General features: G+C 45.5%; 1 pseudogene; it reads right to left on the minus strand.

Moving 5' to 3' along the window:
- Window positions 1-1595: 1595 nt before the first annotated feature.
- On the minus strand, window positions 1596-3687 carry LOC113052436 (P2Y purinoceptor 3-like; annotated as a pseudogene).
- Window positions 3688-10064: the final 6377 nt, after the last annotated feature.

Consider the following 10064-nt stretch of genomic DNA (forward strand, 5'->3'; position numbering starts at 1 on the left):
ATTATAGTCAGCCTTCTTCATAGCCCTAAACGTCAAAGTCAGACTCACCTCTGGTTCAAGCGTACCACAGAAGGCGCCCAGGTCCCAACTACCTGCCGGGTCAATGGGTGTGGCTGTCGACACGGTATCTCCATCTCTGACTTCCATGCCAAGGTACGTGGGTCCATTCCAAATCACCAGACAAATAACCCCAGTTTCCTTCCGTTTAGCACTTCCTAATACCGTATTACATACCATATTTCTCCTACCTTTCATGTGTCCTTGCTCAAGCCCGCTGCTGGTCCCAGAGACGAGGGAGAGGGGAGGTCCCGTGAACAGGCCCCTCAACCCATCACCATTGAGGGCGAGGAGGATTACCAAGTCCAGGAATTACTCGATTCCAGACGTCCGGGAAGAATCCTGCAGTATCTGGTCGACTGGGAGGGGTACGGTAAATTCTGGGTAAATTCTGGCTCTTGGGTAAATTCTGAGGATATTCTAGATCCCAATTTCATCGATGAATTTCATTGTTTACATCCCGAAAGACCGGCCCCTCGACCCTGTGGTAGACCCCAACATCGTTTGCCTCCTCACGCCAGGAGTCGCTCGCAGGGGGGGGGGGGGGTGCTCTGTCATGGAGATGAACCCCGTGACGCACCCTCACCTGAATATTGACAAAGACGCATCCACCCACTCATTTACACTGACTACACTACATTACCCAAAAGCCCTGTCCCTGGACTCTGATCACCATCACAGGTGCAACCCATCAGGACTGGTGAATATAAACTGGACTATCACATCAGTTCAACACAAAGTCTTGATTTGCTGTGTCTGTCATTTCTGAGCGTTATGACCCAGTTTAGTTTTCCTGTTGCTGATCTTGTCTGTTATCCTTTACGTACCTCTGCTGCCTTCCTACCGACCCTTGCTTGTTTATTGGACATTGATTCTCTGCCTGTGATCCTGACATTCTGCCTGTCCCATCTCTACGTCTCTGCTCTTCCTGCGTTGTTGAAACTGCTGTTACTGACCATTGCCTGTACGACTACGAGTTTCTGAATAAAGCCTGCACATGGATCCCATTTCGAGTTCTGGGTCATTACATCAGTATTTTAACAAATGTGTCATGTTCTTTTAATGTGAACAAGATGCCTAAACCAACACCTCATCTCTTAATAAGTTTATTCTACAACAAATTTAGATACTATACTCACACAAAGACATGAAAATCTGAAATAGTGCTTAATATAGTGATTTTAAAAGATCACAGTCATATTTTGATTTTCAATTAAACAGGTACAGAAAAGTTTTATTAAAACAGTTTAATTATTCACAACATGACACATCAATCCATGACAGCGCTAAACATAGTTCCTGTACATAATGTGTCCACCCTGAGGTATGCCAACAACTGCAAACTTGAGACCCCCCTATGAATTAGTTTATTATTCTATGTGTTTTTGGAATTATTATACACTAAATCAATATTCAACTAATTATATTTTTAAAAGAACTAATTAATCATCCAATCAGTCAACAAGTAAAACAATCTGTAAGGGGTCTTGAAAAGACACAAAAACAAGATCCTCAATGTTAAATGTGAATACACAGTTACAAAAACAATATACAGAGAATATAACAAAAACATCAGCTTGCTTGAAATGAATCCCATATAAAGCCATGTCCACCAGTTTAAACTTGTTTACATGGTCATTCCTTAAGGCAGACCTCTGTATATTGTTTTCAACTGTTGACCCGTTGTCTTTGTGGTTCCTTGTATCCTCAATTTCATTCTCCTTTTCCTATCCTTTTCCCAGCATTTTAAGTGGCCATAGCAAGCCATGCTGGGCATGTTCAGTTTTTGACAGCAGGGCGCATTTTTCTCTTTAGTAAGAAAATAAAGCAGTGCATTCAGCCATGCATTGAACGAGGCCAGCGGCCTAGTGATTTTATAACACATGGAAACCATGCACATGATATGGGGAAATTAATTAAATACCATGGTTTTCCAAAAGAGGGAACGTTGAGTGTTAAGAAATAAAAAATTTATATGACAGGATTGAATGGACAGAGAAAGTGGAAGAGGCATTTCTGAGCATGACAGTTCAGCTGTCTGTTGCGCCAACTCTGGGCTTGCAGGCCCCAAATAAACCCTTTATTCAGATGGTTGATGAGAAAGATTCATTTATGATTTCTGTATTGTTGCTGCATCATGGAGACAAACTGAGACCTGTGGCACATTTTTACAGCAAACTGGACCCAGTTACAGCAGCCTGCCACACTGTCTGAGAGCGTTGGCAGCTGCTGAGAAGGCCGTGATGGCCTCTAGAGAATTCATAGGTCACTCTGATCTGACATTGATGGTGTCTCACACAGTGTCCATGATTTTGCAGGAATAGAAAACATCACACTATCAACAGCTCGATGTTTAAGATATCATACTATTCTGCTTGATGTGCTTAATATCACTGTTAAGCGAAGCACAACCTTGAATGCTGCTACTCTCCTTCCAACAGAAAAGGATAGGGAAGAGCATCATTGTTGTTTTAACAGCACTTGAACAAATCTGTATGCCACGTCCAGACCGGCCTGATGTGCCACTTGAAAATTGTGAAAATGTCCTCTTTGTGGATGGCTCAACTTTTAAAGATTCACAACCAGGCCTGAATAAGGTTGGTTATGCAATTACAACTGAATTTGACATTGTGCCATGTGCCAGCCATGCATTGAACGAGTCCAGTGATTTTATAACACATGGAAACCATGTGCATGGTGTGGCACTGCACCCTACTCGTCACTTTGAGCAGTAGGAAAATGGTGCGAGTGACATGGAAGGGGAAGAAGCAAAGGACAGAGAGGAGAATGATAGTAATGATTGTCTTGATGGACTTGCGCCCCCTGTTGACATAGGGCGAATGAGCCCTCAAGATGATTGACATGACCACTCCACCGATCCCTGCGACACTTTCACACCCTGTCTCACTTCTGATTCTCTGAGGAGGAGGTTGAGAGTGCAGTGTCCGAAATATTGTTAACACTACTCGCGAGTAGCACCAGGCAATGATGGTAAAAGGCACAAAAAACCCTAAGAAATGAAGTGTGACCCCGTAAGGAATGTAATCATGGAACTCTCTATCAATTGCGTCGTCCCCACAATTATAGAACACCTCCTCCCTTGAGCCCTTACCTTCCCATGGAAGATACTGTGTCTGTGCAAAACGAAAAATTGGGCATGTTAGTGCAAAAACAGCAATCCACACCAAAACAAAAGTACCTTTTACTGCTCGTTTGGTCTCCAAGGTGATGGTCTTCATGGGGTGGCAGATGCCAAGGTAGTGGTGCACTGAGATACAAGTGAGGAAGAAGATGCTGCATTAGAGGATGAAGTAGAAGAGAAAACGCACTAGATGGCACATGAAGTCTCCAAACACCCAGTCGTCCCGCATGACATAACTGGCAACCAAAAAGGGCAGGGACAAACCATACATGAAGTCCGTCATGGCCAGGTTCACCATGTACTGTTTGAACTACAAAGTTAAGGATTATGCTGTAGACAAAGGTAAACGAGTAGCAAATGGGCAGGAAGATGTACATGTAGGGCTCGTCAATATTGCAGGAGCCAGTAACTGAAGAATTATGCGAGGAGGAAAGCTAGCCGTCTGCCCCCTTGTCTGTTTCAAACCAAACAGTAGGCACACTCGTCATTGTCGGCTAGCTCCTAATCGGATTCTTAGTTTCGGCGTCCTTGTTTCATCCTCCCATTCTTTGGATCTGAAATCACGTCTTCTCCAACCAAAAAAAATTGTTTGAATTTCCAGGGATCCCCTCCATGTGGTCTAGATTAACATCTATGAAAGATAAATTTGCAGTTAGGATTCACAAAATGTACCAGGTTGTCTCAAACTATAAAAGCAAGCCCTCCCCACATCCCCCTTTCTCTTTCACAACCCCCAGTACTGTTTGCGCATAGATATATATGCTGCTGACTCAGACCTTTTCACTTCATTAACCCATCAAACAGTAACCGCACTTCCCCTCTATGTTCTATTCTATATTACCCAGCCCTCACCTCAGAACTCTTTACCCCATCTCTCTTCCTCGAAACAAATATAAACAATATGTAATTACCAGCTTTAGAAACGATCAACGTTTGTCAAACTACGCCTAGACCCCTCTCTGGATCTATTTGCACATTAAACATCCTTTGGGATTCTATGGATGTCATGACTATCCCAACCTCCCGGTAAAGTTAGCACACAGCTTACTGAGCTTGTGGTGAATTGCTTATTGCCAACCACTTCTCAGACATATAAGACACTATGTAAATAAACCAGTCAGTATCTAAAGGTCACTAAATGACATTAAGGTAGTGTGGTGGAAAAATTCATTCAACATTGCTTCTGTATGCCTATATATGCATGTGTTTTCTTAGAATTGCTGTGTGGTTCAGAAGGGTGAGACCTGGGGGGAAAACAGATGTCTGAGTATGACCTGAGAGGGTCATTGGGCCATATAGTGGGGGGACAATGTCTGAGGATGACCTGAGGGGGTCACCTAAGTCCTAAATGTGTGAGAAACCGTCCATAGAGAGTGTTCCTTGTTATGTGTGGAAAGTTCCAGCTGTTCAGACTGTATAACCTTGGAAGCAGCAGAGCTATATAAGGTGGAGGACTGCCCTCTTCCTGGGTTGGTTTCACTCTGCAGGAACTCAGTGTTGCTGTATGACTGTCTGACCTTCTTTGCAAAGAATAAAAGCTTTCTTTTTAATTATACCTGAGAATGAGTCTGTCTCTTATGCTTACGAGAGTTGATTTAAATTTTGCCACGACAATTTGGTGTCAGAAGTGGGATTCTTTGGATGTGTCTTATGGACTTGCTAGCGGACGGTGACTGATCATTCTGAACAAAAGAAGTTCAGCCCTAACCCCGATTAGATTTGGGGGAGAAAGGGACCGACCGCCGAGGCCCGGAGGAGACAACACTGGAATCAGAAAAGAACCGGAGTGGCAACAGAGCTCTCGGGTAAGAGACAGTTCATGGTATTCAAATTTAGAAGCGATAAGCTGAGATCACGATTGAGTGGTTAACATATTTCTAAGAGGGGAAGTGAAACTGTGCGAGTATTGGCTCTCCCGACTTGGGCAAAGGAAAGTCGGATCTGTTGGAGACATCTGACAGATTATAGGCGTGCCGGAAAGGAAAAGGTCTCCACAGAGACGGAAACCAGCAGATATGGGAAAGTCTCAGAGCAAGCTCGCTGAATATGATACACCGGTGTTTAGGCAAATGAAAAAGGTGTATGGTCAACAATGCATGCAAGATATGGGGAAATTAATTAAATACCATGGTTTTCCAAAAGAGAGAACGTTGAGTGTTAAGAAATTAACAATTTATATGACAGGATTGAGTGGACAGAGAAAGTGGAAGAGGCATTTCTGAACATGAAAGTTCAGCTGTCTGTTGCGCCAACTCTGGGCTTGCAGGCCCCAAATAAACCCTTTATTCAGATGGTTGATGAGAAAGATTCATTTATGATTTCTGTATTGTTGCTGCATCATGGAGGCAAACTGAGACCTGTGGCACATTTTTACAGCAAACTGGACCCAGTTACAGCAGCCTGCCACACTGTCTGAGAGCGTTGGCAGCTGCTGAGAAGGCCGTGATGGCCTCTAGAGAATTCATAGCTCACTCTGATCTGACATTGATGGTGTCTCACGCAGTGTCCATGATTTTGCAGGAATAGAAAACATCACACTATCAACAGCTCAATGTTTAAGATATCATACTATTCTGCTTGATGTGCTTAATATCACTGTTAAGCGATGGACAACCTTGAATGCTGCTACTCTCCTTCCAACAGAAAAGGATAGGGAAGAGCATCATTGTTGTTTTAACAGCACTTGAACAAATGTGTACGCATCGTCCAGACCTGCCTGATGTGCCACTTGAAAATTGTGAAAATGTCCTCTTTGTGGATGGCTCAACTTTTAAAGATTCACAACCAGGCCTGAATAAGGTTGGTTATGCAATAACAACTGAATTTGACATTGTGGCCTCTGGCTCATTGCCATCAAATTATTCAGCACAAGCAGCTGAGCTAGTGGCATTAACAGAAACATGCAAACTAATGACGGGTAAATTCGTAACGATTTACACAGATTCACGATATGCATTCGGGGTTACTCATGATTTTGGGGCGCTGTGGAAACAGAACGTTTTTTAAAGTCAGATGGGCGACCAATATTAAATGCACCCCTCGTGGCAGATTTGCTAGACGCTATTTTGCTGCTAGAAAAGATAGCGATTTGTAAATGCGCAGCGCATACTAATAACAAAGATTATGTATCTACAGGAAACACCAGAGCAGACGCAGCGTCGAAGGCTGCGGCATCTCAGCAGACAAAATCATCAGAGTGTACTTTGTTATCTGAAGATAACCCTGACATTTCTTCATCTTTACAGGGCATGCAGACATTTGCGACAGGACGGGAGAGAGAGAAATGGAAGCAGTGTGGCTGTGAAGTGGTGAATTGAGTATGGATGAGTTGAGATGGAAAGCCTTGTTTACCTAAACACTTCTTTCCTCGCTATGCTAAATCAATGCATGGAAAAGACCACGCATCGAAAGGGGGAATGATTATGTGAATTAAAGAATTGTGGTTTACAAAGGGGTTCAAAATTTATGCAGAAATTTTTTGAAAAAGATGTCCAATGTCCAAACAGGATGCAGCAGCAGTAGTAAGGGCTCTGCTGACTGCCACGAAAAAGCAGTTCAGACAATGAAACACATTTTGTGTAGGGGCAATAAAAATCTAGTGTTGTGAGAAAACTGGACTCACATGGGTTAAAGGTGCTCCCAATCATTCTCATGTACATGAGAATGAGAAATCGATCCAGAGTAAACCTGAGCCCTTTTGAAATTCTTTGGCAACCCACCATTTGTGAGTATTGAAGGGGGTAAAACAACAGCTACCATCTACAGGTGTGTGAGCATGACACGTTGAGTTAGTGCAAGGAAATGTCTTCTCTGTTGTCTAATGTTTGTGTTCAGGTGAAAGCTGCTCAGGAGCAGGTTGCTGAAATTCCATTGCACAACCTGAAACCAGGGGATTTCTTGGTGGTACGAGATCTGCTTCTGACCACTCACACGGCTGTGAAGGGAGCAGAGAGACCAACGTGGATCCAGGCTAGCCACTGCAGAAAGGTCCCACCTGCATCTGAGGAAGAGGAGCTGAGGGAGTAAGGATCTGGAGAAACACACGTCAACAAGGCCAAGAATCCAGCCTAAACATCAAGCGTCCTTATCAGCGGGAAGAGCAAGGTTAAGACAAAAAAAAAACAGCATCGAAGTAGTCTGTGCACAAGTGAAAATATAAATATGAGCATCATGGTTGGGTACATCGTGTTGTTTTCATATTCCAGACTACAGTGACAACGTTATCAATATCATCACCCACATGAGAATGGCTGTAAAAGAGCCTGACCGTACACATAATGCTGTATGAACACCAAGCAGACCCAGATAACGAATGTGCATGCCCACTGCTGGAGCAGTTTTCGTTCTCGAGTCAATAACCGGTTGCATCGTTTTTCGGATCACCCGTACACTGAACCGAAAACAGTTCCCTCTCGAGGCGGTATCTCAACATTACGTCAGCTAAGACATATATGGGAACTCCTCCCTTCTCCACTTTCGCTGAAATCTTATTGGCTAACGCCAGCTGGAGACATTGTGCGCCCTCAGAGCCAGAGTGGCTCGGACAACAGCGGGAATGAGGCCCACTGCTGCCAGCGAGCCCCTTGTGGGCCCACCCCAATCGACATGCACCCACTCTGCCACACAGGCCATGTTCACGCACGTGGACGGGGCAGAAACCCCCGTCGTGGAGACTGTTACCGCACACCTGTGCCTGTTCTGCTCTTCATGAAAACCAGAGCAATACACCAGGTGTTTCAGGCAGACGGTGGCACAGTAGCGCTGACGTCATCAGGGATCTGCGCGCGGCAACTGTTCTCGCGCTGATGGCTACTAAGCGCTCTGCTCAGCCGTTTTATGGGGCTCACCGCATCCTTACAGGCACCTATGGCTTACCCTAGTTGACCTGGAAGAAGCGGAGTGTAGGATGCTCCTAAATGTTCCAGTTGCTCCCTCTGGCCTCTTTGGTGATGCCATGGAGTCGGTTTTGGAGGGTTTCTCAGAGAAGCAGGAAGCGCGCCAAGGCTATTAGCCACGTGATGCCCCGTCAATCACTCCAGTCATCATCTCCGAGGTTCCACTCTACTGCACCTCATCAGGCTCTAAGACCAGCTAAAACAGCCCGCCCTGGCACCCCGCTCCGAACGGGACGCTCGTTTCAGCCGAAACCAGCAGTGGTAAGAGACCCCGATAGAGCCAGCGCGCCATCCCTGGCCACCGAGCCGTCTCCCTGACGGACCGATAAAGTGGAAGAGTGAGCGTGCAGGAGGCCCTGCCCCCCAAGCACCATGTTCAAATGCATCATGTCCCCCATGTTCCTTCGGGCGGCGATTGCTATGTGTTTAAATGCTGTTTGTGTGAGTTCCACAATAGAAACATGTATACAATTAACAAAGAACTTTTTCTTTCTCTTACACTCAACACTGTGTCGCTCGCCCTGTCTCAGAGCAGCGCTGAGTCACAACCCATGATTATAATGGCCTCGCAAGGGCGCGAGAGTGCCAACACCACAAAAACACAGTGTCACTCTCCCTGTTCAGATGCATCATGTCCCCCATGTTACTACGGGTGATGATTGCTATGTCTGTTTAAATGCTGTTTGTGTGAGTTTCACAATAGAAGCATGTATACAATCAACAAAAGAGCTTTTCTTTCTCTTACACTCAACACTGTGTCGCTCGCCCTGTCTCAGAGCAGCGCTGAGCCACAACCAATGATTATAAAGGCCTCGCGAAGGCGCGAGAGTGCCAACACCACAAAAACATGACACCATGTTTTTGTGGTGTTGGCACTCTCGCGCCTTCGCATCTGAACATGGCACTCTCCCTGTTCAGATGCATCATGTCCCCCATGTTACTACGGGTGACGATTGCTATGTTTGTTTAAATGCTGTTTGTGTGAGTAAAAAATTCACAATAGAAGCATGTATCCAAATTCTTGGACCCAACACTGTGTCACTCGCCCTGTCTCAAACAGCGCAGAGCCACAACCCATGATTATAATGGCCTCTCGAGGGCGCAAGAGTGACACACCATTAAATAGCCAACGCGAACGTTGCCCGCCAGTGCTTCTAGCCTCGCAGGGGTGGGGCTCTGGTCAAAACAAGCCATCAGTGGGTGTAGAGCTAATTGTCATTTCATGGATGGTAGGAGGGCTATCCCGGGCATTTCACCGTGGATACTGGGAATAATTCACGGCGGATATTCTCTCCAATTCAAACGCAGAAGAGTGAATATGCAGAAGAGCATGTTTTTACCAAGTCAGACTGTAACATATCTGGGAATATGTTTGGACTCGATGGCGATGCGAGCCCATCTCTCTCTAGAGCAATTTCATCGACTCTGCGCTGTTTCAGACCGGGCAGGTCGTTTTCACTGAGGGAATTTCATAGGCTTCTGGGACTGATGGCGGCGGCTTCTTCAGTGTGCCAACTCGGTCTGCTGAATATGCGGCCTCTACGGTTTGGCTGTAACTCGAGTTCCGCCGAGGGCGTGGTCCTCGGTCAACAAGCTCATTATGGTCATTCACAGTTGCGTCAGCACTCTGAAATTGGAGCGGCAACATGTACTGATTCAAACCGACAACACGTCTGTGGTCTCGTACATAAATTGCCAGTGTGGCATGTGCTCCTGAGCTCTATTCAAACAGGCAGCGAGTTTCCTGTTGTGGACGGACCGACACTTAATCTCCATAAGAGCGTCGCACATCCCCAGTATTCTGAACCGTGGAGTGAGCATGCTTTCGAGGAATGGGATTCCTCAAGGAGATGGAGGCTTCACCCAGGATCAGATCAAATGATTTGTGAGGAAGGATTTGTTTGCCACGAGAGAGAACACGCACTGTAAGACATTCTTCTCGCTATCTCACTCCCCGCTGCTGGGAGATG

This window comes from Carassius auratus, chromosome 32, assembly GCF_003368295.1.
Source record: "Carassius auratus strain Wakin chromosome 32, ASM336829v1, whole genome shotgun sequence".
Lineage (NCBI taxonomy): Eukaryota > Metazoa > Chordata > Actinopteri > Cypriniformes > Cyprinidae > Carassius > Carassius auratus.